The 15,065-nt window shown below is 42.6% G+C and overlaps 1 protein-coding gene across 4 annotated transcripts in view; it reads left to right on the top strand.

The window, feature by feature from the left end:
* XKR6 (XK related 6) overlaps window positions 1-15,065 on the top strand; it is a 283,372-nt gene that overhangs the window by 59,196 nt on the left and 209,111 nt on the right. The window contains exon 1 of one of the 4 annotated variants that reach the window (XR_013345538.1): window positions 7,508-7,638. The exons of the other annotated variants lie outside the window; for them this stretch is intronic. The gene's annotated coding sequence lies outside the window, so the exon portion shown is untranslated. Of the gene's footprint in view, window positions 1-7,507; window positions 7,639-15,065 lie in introns of those variants that run through there. 4 annotated transcript variants of the gene reach the window in all.

Raw genomic sequence — 15,065 nt, 5'->3', positions numbered from 1 at the left:
TTGCTGTTGCTGGAAGGCAGGGGAAAAGGGCTCTTCGTTGAAAGAGAATCATGCTTTTATTTCTAGAGTGCTCTGTTCGCCCCTCCTGTGAAGGCCCTCAGAGTGCAGTACAACCGCACTTCTAAAGGCAAGCTCAAATATTAGCAAAACCCACATTCACTAACACTGGAACAAATCTGAGGGTCTTTGAAACAGGAAAGGGGAATAGCAGGAGTGCAGAAATGACTTTCTAATAGTCATTCATAAGCAAAAGTTCTGGGGGAGAAAACAAATTGAGGAATTTTTTAAGAGGGGGGGAAATGAACTTGAGGCAAATTTTATGGGTGTGAGTCCCGCACTCTAGGACCTGCTGTAGCAATGGTACATATGGCTGCCAATCTAAAGTGTTAATAACAGATACCTAAAATGTTGGTGGGTTACAATAAGGTGAGGCCTTTCTAATACAGTTAAGCACACTTGAAAAACCAGCAGGTCTAAGCTATAGTCAATCTATTGTTTAAAGCTTTATAGATAGCCAACATTAAGAACCCAGGGCAAGCATAATATGCTCAGAGGTGCTCGTGGCAGTGAGCAAAGGTGCTGCGTTCTCTAGAACAAGCTGCAATTAATGGCAAAGGCTCTTTAAAAGAGAGTTAAAAAATTCAAGCCTGGTGGTCCACTGTGTTGCTCTTGCAAGGTTGCCCAGGCTAAATAGTGCTAAAGCCTTTGTAAATGGTATTGCAAAGATCTGATCTGGCAGATGACTTCCCATACAAGGATATGGTCAAAAGTAGCACCAGGATTCTTCACCTGCCTTCCTACCCCTCATTAAGCAGAAACATGAAGGACCAAGGATATGCATGGTATTAGTTTTAAATGCTCCATGTCCAAACACACAAATGTAAAACAGCATTATACTTCCAGTGTCAGTGCACACAAGTCAGAAAGTGTGCATGTGTGAGAGAGACTGAAACTCTGTCCTTATCTCCCCCAGGGCACGATCCGGTATGGCCCCTGTGTTTAGACATTGCAGCATACGGGGTACGAAAAATCGTAGATGAACTGAGATCTGTGATAATGGACAATATCCACTGCCTACTTTACTGAGGCAGCACAAGTTTCAGCCAACACGGACTTTTCTTGTGGAATTTGTGGGTTGAAGTGTGATGTGAATATATTAACACACCTGGAATTGTGGAATCCATAGTTAGCATCTTAAAGCACTCCGCAAATACTATACACATGCTGCTACTCAAGTGCAGCCACCTTTGATTTGAAGCCAGGCATACCGCACACTGAGCAACATACAAAGAGAATTTTGTCTAAAGAAATCAGGGCACGGCTTTGCTCTGCCAGAAGACTGGTCAAAGATGACGTAAGTTAGAGCATCTCTTGGGACAGTCAAACGCTGCACAGGAAGAATAGCATGCAGAGATCCGCACCAGGATCAGTGCAGTGCAAAGGAGAGCTTTGAGCCACTTTGCCACCCCACTCTTGACTTGTGCTCTAAGGGCCAGATTCTCCATTACATTATATCTTCTTTGCACCACTCAGACAGCACAGAGGGGATGGATCTGGCTGTAGCTGGTCAGCAGGAAATTCTCCTGGCGGGCAGGAAGTCCCCCAGACATAAATCCTCATAGTCAGCTCCTGCACTGACTGCTTCTGCTCCCCACGGTGTAGGGGATGCTCCAGGGGGAGTGAGACAGCAGGGTGCAGATGTGGTAAACCTTATGTTAGTGGGATAAGTTCGATCAGTCCCAAGTCTGATCTGACTGATGCTGGGAGCGTGCTGCTGAAGGACCAGGGAACTGTGAGGTTGCCCCGCCCATCAAGTGTTGAGCAGAGCTCAGACCCGGAGGAAAACTGAGCCCTGTATATTTTGCCCACACCCATGGCCCAATTATATCATCAGGCTTCAAAGATGCGGTTCCAGATAGACAAGGCATTTCCAACCAGATGCTTAGACCAGTCAGATATCCCATCTGGCTAAACAGTAAACTCATTTTTTTTTTTATTTTAGCTTAAAGGAAAAGCCCTCTAAATATTGGGTGAAGGTTGTTTAAATATGTATCTCTTCTTGGAATCATTTGCCCACTAAAACAGTGTATTGTCACTCATGAACCAAGGTTTGTTTCCACAGACAGCCAGATGCTTTTTCTGCTTTCTTTGCTGTTTCCTGATAATGGATGTGCTAAGAATCCCTGTAACCCACCTGTGTTGGAAAGCATCAGATCCTCTAAGAACTGTAAAATTTCAACTCTTTGAAGGGACTGCTTTGCTAGTCAGCTTTCTCTTGCTGTGTCTCTCTGCTTTGCTTCAGCCCCAGTAAGCAGTAAGAGAGGCGGCTGCTGAGAGAAAACAGCCTCGTTTGCAGATCTCCTCTTGTTTCTCAGTCTGCTGCTGCTGCAAGAATTCCCTCGTCCTGCGACTTTATAGTGTTCTTCTACAGTACATACCTAACCAACTTAAATCTAGTGTGGGGCCCTATTTTCTTGCCTCCTTCTTTTGATATCCAGAAGCTGGGAATGAGTGACAGGGGATGGATCACTTGATGATTACCTGTTCTGTTCATTCCCTCTGGGGCACCTGGCACTGGCCACTGTTGGAAGAGAGGATACTGGGCTAGATGGACCCTTGGTCTGACCCAGTAGGGCCATTCTTATGTTCTTTGTCAAGCTGTATTATAATATTTATTTGACTTACAAAAATACCCACTAAGATTGGGGCCTCATTGTACTAGGTGCTATATGGACATGTAATAACATTCTCAGTTCCAAAAAGAACATATAATTTAGACTGAAATTATATTGTGGCTCTAGCAAAGAATTGCAAAACATCTGTCCTCACAAAAGCTATAGGTGTCCTGTAGTGGACACTAATTAGTATATGGGAATACATACATATAGAGAGAGAGAGAGGTTTCAGAGTAGCAGCCGTGTTAGTCTGTATTCGCAAAAGAAAAGGAGGACTTGTGGCACCTTAGAGACGAACCAATTTATTTGAGCATAAGCTTTCGTGAGCTAAGCTCATAGTGTATGTATGTATATACAGTATATAGTGTATGTATATGCGAAAATGTAGCCCCTTCCCCTAGGCCAAAGTTGGCTGCTGGCAGCTGCTGCTGCATCAGAATTCTAGCTCTGTGCCTGGGAACATCATCCAGATGGTTGGCATGTCAGCGAGTTCTGTGGTGCTTGGTGCAGATGAAATAGTTGGGGATTTTAGCGTCAAGCCTATAACAAGCTCTACTGAGCATGTACAAATGGCAATTTTCAGAGGCTTGCAACTCAGTCAAATGTGGTTGGATTTCCATGGGTGGCGGCATATGGCATCTCTGCCCCCTAGACTAAGGCCCTGCGAAATATAAAGTTCCAGCTCCAAATCCTGGAAGTGTTAGAGCTGTTCGAAGAAAAGGCTGGGGGTTGGGGGGAATTGGCATCAGCAAATCGGCCTGTTTCTCCCTAGCCTAATTCTTAGAAGTGGCTGAACCAATTTTGCTGAAATTTTCAAAAACAATTTCTACCTGAGGCAGAGAGCATGCATGGAAAAGTTCAGCCCAAATGGCTCATTTGGCAAAGTTATAAGTACTCAAAAAAGGGACTTCTAGCGGCAAGTGTTAAGTAACATTGACTATAGGTCTTGCTGACAGCTCTACCTTTAATTATATTACAACAATACTCAGAAGCTTTGATCAAGGTTGGGGCATTGTTGGATGCTGTCCAAACAAAGGTAGATGTGCTCCCTGTATTAAAGGGCGTACATCTAAGATGACAAGTGGTGGGAAGGGGGAACCAATCAAATATTTAGAATGCCTGTATACAAATGAGATATATGTTAGTTTGGCAGTTACATAAATGCTACAGAGTTTCCAAATTGCCCTTCAGCCTAGCCACTGTGTATTGGCTGATTTCTTGGAGGTGTGGAAGCAGAAGTGGGGTCTTGAAGAGAGAGTTGGAGGAGGAGGGGTGAGCAAGCAACACTGGCTTGTAAGTAGCTAGCGAATAACCATTTCAGTAATCTCAGGGAATGTCAAATTTGACGTATTTCACAGGTTGTCATATTTAATGTAAGCCAATGTTGAGTGACTTCAGTTCTATTCCCAGCTCCCACGTGTAAACATGTCTCTACAAAATGCAGAACAATTTAAAACTTTCTTATTAAAGTAGTCATCGGGGAGTTAATTAACATTTCAGTGTTTGGGCTCATCCCATTTAAATTGGCCTGATATTGTTGGAGTGTTAGGCTGATGCCTACTGGTCCGGCTCCTAATGGAGTGGTGCCAGTTTGCACCAGCTGAGGATCTGGCATTTATTATTCTCCCCTGCTAAATTGAACGTGGGATTGGGATGGGGCGTATAAATCCCACACCAGGTAGAAAGCAGCTTGAGGCTCAGGCAGCACCTGCAAGGTATGCCAGTCTTGGAGGAGGAGCCTTGAAAGGGAGAAGCCCAGTTCAGAGGGGCCCAGACTCATCCCCACTAGCTACTAGGAGGGAGACACCAGTAAGAGAAGGCTAGCTTGCTGAGCCCAGGGACTAACTGGGGGAAAGGAGCCAGCTGCAGGAGCAGTGAACTGAGGCCCTACAGCTGGCCCAAGCTATAAAGCCAGCTCCATGGAGGGGACCACAAGGAGAAAGAAAGGGTTCCAGATTAAGCGGTCAAGAACAATGAGCCCCAGATGGAGGCCGAGGGCCTGGCATAGAGGCTACCAGGCTTTGGGTTTTTCCTGTCTTTTTGGATGGACTCTGAATTACCCTGAAAGGGGCAAGATTTAAAAGTGACCTGGCTGGAGGGCCACATCGCAAAGCAAAGGGGACCAACAGCGAGTCTGGGCGGCAGAACTGCAGTGGATAAAAACTGTGCAATTCTGCACTTAGCGGCAACGGCGTGCCCGGTTGATGAGTCACTTTGTCACAGGGATGTAATGCTTTGATGAATGGAGCCAGGGTTTCCAGCCCTTAGGTTGATTTGTGGGTTTGGGCTTTTTTAAGACAAAATCTGAGAAGATGGGTTGAGCTTTTAGGGATACACTTGTCTGATTAGTGCAGAGTGTTGAATGACTTTAGAGGGAGCAATGTCCAAGTTTCTTCAGCTTGAAGCAGGGCTGCTGTGATGCAGGGCCTCTCAGTATGTTGTGGTATAGGTGGGAGAAAATGAATGTGGCGGTGAAATGCAGAAAATAATCTGATAATAACCAGTGGGGGCTGTTGTTCAGAAAATAACAGTGTTGGGAAGCAAAGTGCTGGATTATAGAATATTTACTGGGTAAACTTACTAAGGAGAGCCTATGAATCTTCTTAAGTAGTTAACAGAATTCAGTGGCAAATCCTATGCACTCAGAAAATAAAGAAATGTCCAGGAAACTAAAACAAGCTCAGGAAATGTTGATCATGGAACTCATTTTAAACTATTTCATAGCCTTTAAACAGTGATCAGACTAATCTGTGACCTCATAATGGCCTTAATCGGATGGGAATTGTCACACAAGATTTGCTTTGGGCATTTGAAGAAGAGGAAATGGGATGTGGTAGTTAAGTAATTACTATTCCAAGCACCCACTAATTATAATTCTTGATGCAGAGGGGGGTAACTAAGAACCCACACCTTAATGGTACTGAGCACTCTGATCCTGCTCAAACAAAGCACTTAAGCACATGCTTAACTTTAAGAACGCAAGTAGCCTAGGACTACATAAGCACATTCTTACTGCTTTGCTGGAATTATCAGCACTCTGCAGAAACAGGACCTAATATTGTAACTGTTAAGCTACTGCTTTTTGGAGGACAGTAGAAAGTTTCTTTCCATGTTTATTTTAGAGACAAAGTCTTTGCAAGGAGGAAATTGAGATAGCTAGTGAGTACCTGTAATGGGTGGGGAAAGTCTGCGGTGGATGGGCAATGTTTTTCCTTAGGGAGAATAAAAAGTCTGATCTAAAATGGAACGTGAAAGAGCTGGAGGTCTCAGATGAAAATAATTATTCTTCCATAGTTCTCTCACAAATGATGCTAGAATTGAGTGGTACTTAGTGTTCCAGTCTGTCTGTCTAGGAATTCCTAAAGCATCTGTCACAAAACTATGTAGGTGCTGATTTACTCCTGTCATTTTACCTCTACTGTTTGTTTACAAGGCAGTAGCAACTTCATGGGGCAAATCTCCCTAAGGAGAACCCTCCTTTCTAGTTTGTCAGAGTGGCGGAAGTTCTGCCCCTCTGGGCTGTAGGAGTGCCTCACTGTCAAACACAGAGTGGGAGACAGTTGTCCTCAGAGGGGCATGTCATGCTTATTAGGCACTGACCTGCATTAGGAGTGTTGAACCACGGAGAGCTGCCTTGAATGGAACATACTCTGCCCCCCATTCTGTGAGCTGATGTGGGTTGGGGCCATAGTCTTGCTTTGTTCTTACCCCTCCTACCCCCTCTGGAGCTTGATATGTGCACCCCCGATCACCCTCATAAGGGGCTGTTATCTGGCCGCAAGAGAGTAGCTCTTCTAGGTTACCAAGGGAGGTTCTGAAATGAGAGAGGAATGTGAATGCAGTTTTGGGAGGCAGTGTGGCCTGGTGGATAAAGAAATGGACTGCAACTCAAGAGACCCAGGTTCTATTCCCAACTCTGTCCCTAGCCTGCTGGGTGACCTTGGGCAAGTCAGTTCACCTCTCTGTGCCTCACTTTCCTCTCCTGTAAAATATAGATAATGATACTGACCTCCACTGTAAAGTGCTTTGAGATCTACTGATGAAAAATGCTATGTAAGAGTTAAGTGGTATTATTATTAAGACTACATTTATATCACAGAGGTCATGGAAGACCTCCGTGACATTCTCTGCTTCAGCCTCAAGGACTCTGGAGCTGTAAGCCACCGGGCCCTGGCAGGGTTCCAGCGACAGGGGGCCACCCCCCTGCAAGGTCCCAGCGACAGGTGACAGCTTGGGGTGAGGGGGAACTCCTCAGGGGAGCTGCATAAGGGAGAGACATTTTTATCAGTAAAATCTGTTGACAATTAATAAAAGGCTAGAGAAATTTTTGAAGATTAAACAATTAAGACATTAAGAGAGAGTTCACTTTTAGTTCAAAGCGTGCCATTCACAGGGCTATTCATGAGTAGCACCAGCCCTCCAGAGCAACTCAAATTTCAGACACCTCCTCTGGGTTCGGTTGTTTTTCTCTGCCTTCAGATTTAAATCCTCTGACTTCAACTCCTGGAACACTGTCAGTCACTGAAGTGGATAAATAACCCAACCTATACATTGGACTTATAAGGATAATAGAAAACTAGATATGTCATGGAGATTTAAGTAGCATTTACTCTCAGATAATGCACTAACACACTAGAATTTAAAATAAGGATACCGCAAGAGGCATGTATCGCTATTAACTTTCACATCCTTTACTGCTCATCTTAGTTCAGTAGAACAATTGGAGCAGGTGTGATTAGTTAATAATATAATGCACAGATATGTTGGTAGAGTAGCCCTGTTTTAACAGGGCATCTAATGCAGGCAGTTCACATGCATTTCCGTAGAAATACCAAAGACAGATTTTCTTATTCCAGGTCTGCTCAGCTTGAGTGAAAACGAATAGCCTAATTACTGTTCAATTATTACTGTCCCGGTATCCTTAGACTCCCTGCTGCAGTAAAGGCTTGACCTCGACAGCAAGGTGAGCTTTGTAGTTTCAGTGAACTAAAGTAGAAAATGTTGCTAATGTAACACATGCCTACTGGGTGTGGTACTCTGTCCCTCTCTGGTGGCACTTAGACCATCTAGAGCAGCAGCCCCAAACTTCTGAGGGTCATACCCCCCGTCTGCGTCCCCCACTCTGCGGCGGGGAGCAGGGGGGTGGCAGGACGTGGACGGGGTAAAGGGGCCACAGCTGGGGGCGGGTCTGAGGCCAAGGCTGGGGGCAGGGGCGGGAGTGGGGCTGCAGTGGGGGCTGATAGCTGGGCCCATGGCCAGGTGCCGCTCCGCTCCCTGCCTTGCCACTAGCCTCAGTCCTGGGCCAGGAACTGATCAATAGTCAAACTGGGGGCTGGCACGGGGCCGGGAGCGCATCCATGCTGAGGCAGGAGCCGGGGATGTGGCTAGGAGCCAAAATGGAGCAGAGCAGGGGATGGGGAGGGGCTGGATGGCGTTCCCTCCCCACCCCCACAGGAGCTGGCCCAGGCCCCGCTGCACACCCTGGACATTTCTCCACACCCCCTAAGGGGGCGTGCCCCATAATATGAGGATCTCTGACCTAGAGATTGAGTCTGCTACAGCCTTAGTTAAGCACCATGTGGCTTTTAGCTCATACAATAGAGGTTTATGCATTTAGCTCCATAGATCCCAGCTTTGATCCCATCTGCTGACAACCAAGGTCTGTTGGTGTTACACTAACACCAAGGAAGTATGAGTGAGAGATTCAGAGACTAGTAATGCCCTAAAAGCCCCTCAGCAGTTATCACATTAGCTCTCTTCTTTCATGTTAATTGCAGTTTCAGAGAGCATGTTTTGAAAACAAGCCACTGACCTGCTGCCAGAGGGCAAGTCACTTCACCATCCTGTGCCTCAGTTTCCCCATCTGCAAAATAGGGATAATGACACTCACCTCCTTTGTAAAGTGCTTTATGATTTACTGATGAAAAGCTTTATATAAGAGCTTTCTATTAAAAAAATTGGTTTTAAACATAGTAATAATTATAAGTCACGAGTAAATGTCTTTGCAATGTCTTTCAATGTGTTTGAGCAGCATGTAACGCAATGGAGCCCTGCTGCTGATTGGGCCTCTAGGTACTATCATAATGTTAACAATAATACAGAACAGCTACTTTTCTCCTTTTGTAAATGTAATTAGGCGATACAAAGTTCTGTTCATTGACCTCAGAAGTGGGTAAGAGAAGTTCTGGTTACCTAATCAGGGTGAACATTTCTCCAAACATCCTCCATTTATAAATCCATGTTTATCAGTACCCTTTCTGAAGTTTTACTTATGAATATTAGAACTGGGCTTGTAACTTTTCTGTCTTGATCCATCAGTCTGCACTCTTCTGTTACCTTGTGGGCCAAGAATCTTTTCTTTGTGACACTGACACACACAACAGAGGAACTTATCTGTAACTTGATTGGTCCTAACATAAATGGAAAGAAATGTATACACAAGATATAAAAAACTCAGGTTATTTCTACAGTACCAACCTAGATTGATGGAACTGGCCTAGTACTGTTCCCAAAAGCACAAGTGTGACCTTATAATGGAGGTACTGGACATAAATAATTGCTTAAAGCAACTTAGCCCAAAGTCTGAATCTTCACCTTTATCCTTTTTCCCTCCCGTTTGTGTTTCCTCTTGCTTCTCCCCTTCCTCCAGTCTGACTCGGGAATGGTAAGGAGGTTTATATGAAAGGAAGCCGTGTGAAAATCTATATATCTTTTCAGCTAACTTCCGACTGGACTATCTACAAATATTAAAAGATTTTTGAAATTATCCAACCCCAGTGGTGCTTGAAATTGAGTCATGTTCTGTTGTGTCAACAAAATGTTTCAAGTGGTGATTGTAGAGACTGAAATAAAGGCTGCTAGTGATAATGCTTCCCACAGTGCTGACGTTCTAAGAAGAGGAGAAGGCTCATCTTCTGGTAGTGCAGGTGTGTCACTTTAATTTACCTATTTGCAGTGTGACTTGGTTCTCCTGGACCTCTTTAGACATATGCTTTAAGCATTGCTCCAAAGTCATTTAACATCTAAAAAATTGATCATTTGCAAATTTTGTGTGAATGGCTACTTTTTTTATTTGGATACAATGTGTTGATCATGATTAAGCCAAGAATTCGGCTTTCCATTAGGAGTTGGGTGCTAACAGAACAGGTTCACACCCATTGAAAAACTCTAAAACACTTCGCTTAGTGCATTGCTCCTCGCTTCCTATCATATTGCCCTAAATTTTCCAGTGATTTTGGATGCCTCTGTTTTTGAGTGCCCAAGCTGAGACATTTCTTGTCCTCTGAAAATCAGTCCCTTTTTAGGTGTCTCAAGTTGGGCACCTAAAATTTGAAACATGTAAAATCATGACTCGCTTTGGAAAACTGCGTACTTTCCTGTGAGTTCTTAGTAAGGATATTTGCATAAAAACAGGATCTTTGTTCTGAAATCTAGTCTTCACCTAAAGATATCCTTTCTTTGGACTTGCACCAAAACACAGTGACATATCTCTGTCTATCACACTTAGGGCTTGTCTGCACAAACACTTGGTTTTCAGCAAGGGGGGGGGGGGGGGGCAAACCTACCCCGCACTAAAATGTTGTGTACTAAGTGTGGGTGTGGACCCTGGTGCTGTGCACTTAAAATTCGCTGCTGTGCTTTAATCTCCCATTCCAAAGCAGGATAAATCAAAAAGTGCGCTAGGGAACTTTTATTGCACGGAAGCAGTGTCCACCCTCACACTTAATGCACCACATTTTAATGCAGGGTAGGTTTACCCCCCCAGCTTGCTACAAACGAAGGGTTTGTGTAGACAAGCCCTTACACCATACACATTTCTTATCCTGGCCCTCCTCAGTTCTCACCACTACAGTTTGAGATATAGATGTTCTAGGTGGAGGGAGTTGAGAGGAGGGGGGAAAAGGAGAAATCAGAGTGTCAAGTCGATTTATTTGTTTGTTTTTGTTCCCTCTCCCTGGAGTGGTTTAGCCTTCTTGTATTCCTGCGTCATGCGTGCAGTGAGAACATACCCAATGTGGTGCTTCGTGTAACGCATCTGCTGAGATTAACATTCTGATTTAGGCTAGTAAATTCATCCTTCAGATTATCATATGTAACTTCTCCTTTTAAATGAAGGTTAGCAAGAGGATGGATTTGGTATCATCCTCCAATGTAAGTGAGCGTGGTACTTTCAGTCATTTTCATGGCAAGATGGAAGAACAGCTGGCATTGACAATACAATGTTTTTTTTTTCCCTTACGTTTTTATATATAACTTAACAAACCCTTTTGTAGTCAAATATTGCTTTTGTAGGATGTGGTCAGTCACCACCTTCAGTATTTACTTATGTGTTATGGCACTTTCCCCTGCACGTAGTGCTTCTTTTCTGTCTTTTTAGGTTGTAAACCCTTTGGGGTAGGGACCATGCCTCCTCTTGTTTATATAACAATTTGCACATTGTGAGTGCTACCAGAAAAATCACTACCTTCACGTAGCTGTATTGTAGCTTAATTCTGGTTGAATGGGTAGCCTAATTCCAAGTGCTTGTAATCTGTTGTACTGTCTGTCATTTGGGACACCAGATGTTGTGGGTAAGATTGTATTTGGCATTGTGTGGCAACCGCTCGACAATCTTTTAATACTGACCCATCTCAGGATTTCTTCTTCCACTTCAGTGACTTATCTGATATGGAAGAGTTGTGGTATTTTTGCAGTGTTTACAAATTTGAAACCACCTCTATTTGTAGGTTGATTAAATCTTAATGAAAGTTTTCGCTGTATCTGCATAGAAGACCCTTTGAAAAATTATTTATTTTTATTAAAATAGCATGTTGGCCTTTCAGTTAGTAGGGAGCTGTTATGATGCTGGAAAGATGCTAAAAAATATCCAACTTTGTTCCTGATTTCCTGCCCAATCCCTCCTCTTCCCAAAGGGAAATTAAAAATTGTCCCACATGTTTTGTAATGTCCAGTGCAATTTATTAGGGACCTGTGGGACATTGTATTTAAATATGGTAAATGTATGGGATTATTCAGCATTTCTGAGTGCACCATTTAGTTTAGGCATATGCATTTTGTGATGACAAATTAGAAGTTCTAGTTCTCATATTTTGTAATGCTCCCAGGAAGTATTACAGATTTTACCAGTTGATCTTGTAACCTGACATCGCACTGGACTGGTCACTGAAGTCAAGTTTTGCTGGAATTGTGGAATCAAGGTTACAGACAGGTAGAAATGTGCTGTCCATAAACATTATTTCCTTGGAGTTCTGTTGCATTGTTATTTATTAGTTGGTTCTGAGTAAGTGTCTTTCCCACTCTTCTTTTAAAGAAAGTTCACGCGCTTTGCAGAGTCAAAAACTCAACTCCTTTCATAGGGTTTGGCTTTATTAATAAAATAATAGGTCTTTTCAAGCAGGATCAACTTCTGGTTCTGTCTTATTTTGGCCACTAATAGTCAAACCAAAGAAGGATGCCCTATTTTATCTTATGTTTTCGTTCTGGTGTTTACCAAGGAGTGGAGAGTGTTACTGTACCTTCCGTGTTGATCCATTTGTCAAAATATGTATTCTAGCCATATTGAGTGGCGTTTGTGACGAATTGGGTCCAACTGACTCATGCAAAATGTGATTCAGAATTTTTCATGAGATGTCATGGTTTTTATTGCAAAACGATTATGGATTGATCAAAAAATCTGTCTGGCTAGGAAGGGTGCTGGATATTGCAAGCATCTACATTTTGATTTAGAGGAGTGGAGATGCTATTTGGCACATTTTTATCATATTAAAATATTTATATTATAATACCAGTAGGGACATACATGTCATCTATATTAAGAGTTTCATTTATCTGTAGGTTATAACAGTAGGTTGAAATGTTCAGAGAATAGCTCAATTTAATTTTTAAAATGGACATTTTTCCAAAAGCATTTTCATTTTTCCCCAAAGTTTCCGTTTTCCAAAATTTTTCAACTTAACTTTTTTTTGTTTGTTGGCTTTTGTTGATCATTTTTTGGCTTCCATGTTTAGATTGAGATTTGGATTGCCATTTTTGATTGCCCAGGTTAGTCACATTAAGGTTTATTTTCAAAAATGCATTAAAAACAGCTAAAAATACATCAAACACTTGGCTCTTATTTTCCACATATGTAATTTCTGCAGTTGCCACAGACATAACATGCAATTATCAATGCAGGGAGGGCATCTGTGATCTGTAGCACAACTGTTGGTGAAGATGTGGCTCAGACTCTGAAAAGGTTTAGAACTCCTGCTTTAGGGGAACAATCCCACAGTGGAAAAGAACTGGTCTGGGTGATCTACTTTAATATCTAAAAATAAAATAGAAAATCAAGTTATTTCACCGTTACCAAAAATCACATTTGGCAATTTTTTAAAAACCTGATTTTCAAGAATGTGAAGGAAACACAAACGGTAAACTATGCTCCTTGAAAATTGATGGAGCTGTAGTGAGTTGCATTGTATCAGTTCTAAGCACATCATTATTCAAAAAGTCAGCAGATTGTCAGAGACGTGTTTTGGTGCAAGTTTTTCAGGTTATTCGAAATATATTTTTATTTTAATTATGTATATGCTTCAATAAATAGGTATATGCTTCAATAAATTTGCTATTTACAAAAGCTGGCCTATAGTCTGAGTTTGAATGGTAATAATGAACAGATTTTCCTCATTTATTGTCAGACTCCATTATCTCTTAAAATTTCACATGCAGCAATATTCTCTTAGAGTACAAAAAACAACAGTGGATTATACTCAACGTTTCATTAGCAACAGTAGCCAGGGCACAACGGTTTATTTTTAATTGGACATGTCTCGTGTGAGGAGTGTAAAGTAAAAGAGCAAAATAAGAGATCAGATGAAACAGAAGATTCTTTAACAAGGAGAGGATGTAGAAAGGACTGTACTAGAGAACAGGGTAGGTTCTAAGACAAAGCTAAGAGAATAACAGATGCATTTGGTTTCTGCACCCTTATGTCCAACAGTGTGGACAAACAAAATTGGATTTAACAGTTCTTTGCTCAGAGATTAGAGACTGGTGATTCTAGGGATGCGGCACCCAAACTCACCATCAATGGACGCGAAGTGGACAGTTTTGCCATGCCCAGTGAAGGAGTACAAGGAAGTAGAATTACACTGTGCACATTTCGGCTATAGAGACCACCTCTCCCTCTCTATTCAGAAAGAGACCACAGCCCTGATACAATGAAGCTCAAGTTTAAGGGCACAAAACTGCTTTTACTGAATTTGTCTGTCTAATGTGCCCTTGAAAGCATTGGGCCCCCTTCTTTGGTTCCTCCCAGGTAAGAACCTATCGGAGGGACAGAATCTTGCCAAATAAAGCATAGCTAGTCTAACATCCAGTGAATGCTATTGTCTTGGGTGGAGAAATGTGGGAGAGAATACTTGATCAAAAGTCCATGGAGTTTGATGGAAAGGCCCCTCATTGATTTCCATGGGCTTTGGATGAGGCCCAGAGAGAGTCAATTGGGCCAAATTTTTAAATATATTAAGGTGCTGAAGATGCAGACAAGCGCCTAGTGGGATTTTCAAAAGTGCCTAGGTGTTTAACGACCAGTGATATCAGTGGCTGCTAGTCTCATGATTCATTGACCCTCAGGGGAAAACAGTGTTTCCAGCCCTTGATTTTTGTCACAGTTCTTACGATGATTGGTGTTTTTCTTAAAGCCGCAGCTCCTGTAGTGAGGTGAGTATATGAGAATATCAGGTAGGTTTCACCATTGGAAAAAGTAAGTTTCTGCTCTTGTGGTTGTGAGGAAAAAAGCTTGCAAATATGAGAACTAAAGGCTCAGAAATCAGAAGTCAAATTGAGAGTGACAGCAGTAGAATTCATGTGGCTATGATGTAGCCATGGTGGCATGTAGAATGGACGTTCACTTGGAATGGTCCCTTGCAAGTCTTCTTCCTTCAGCAAGAGTCAATATAGAAGGCTTCTTAAATCCATCAGCATTGTATCTTCCAAGAGTGATCATCCTCTTGCTTTGCGCCCTTTGACCTCAGCTCTATAAACCTTCTGTAAAGTGTACCACCTTCTGCACGTTGGACATGACCCCACCATTGCAGTTGTCTTGTTCTCAACTGGTGCAAAACTGAAACTTGCTGGGATCATCAAAGTATCCCTTCGTTTTTGACAAAAATCAAACCAACAGATGTTAAGAATACACTGTAACTTTTGACACGGAAAACTGTTTAGTTTCCTCTCCTTGGCTATTTTTAACAACCATGTTTCTGCTCCGTATAACATAGTTGTCATCAGTCCTGCATGGAACACTCGTATCTGAGTTCTCATACAGACATCCCGCCATCCAAAGATAGGCCTTTGAAGACACTGAAGTGCCATTGACACGAGACCAATCTGAACATCCTGCTGTCAACT

This window comes from Eretmochelys imbricata, chromosome 3 (genome assembly GCF_965152235.1).
Source record: "Eretmochelys imbricata isolate rEreImb1 chromosome 3, rEreImb1.hap1, whole genome shotgun sequence".
Lineage (NCBI taxonomy): Eukaryota > Metazoa > Chordata > Testudines > Cheloniidae > Eretmochelys > Eretmochelys imbricata.
This window is presented reverse-complemented; position numbering and strand designations above follow the sequence as displayed.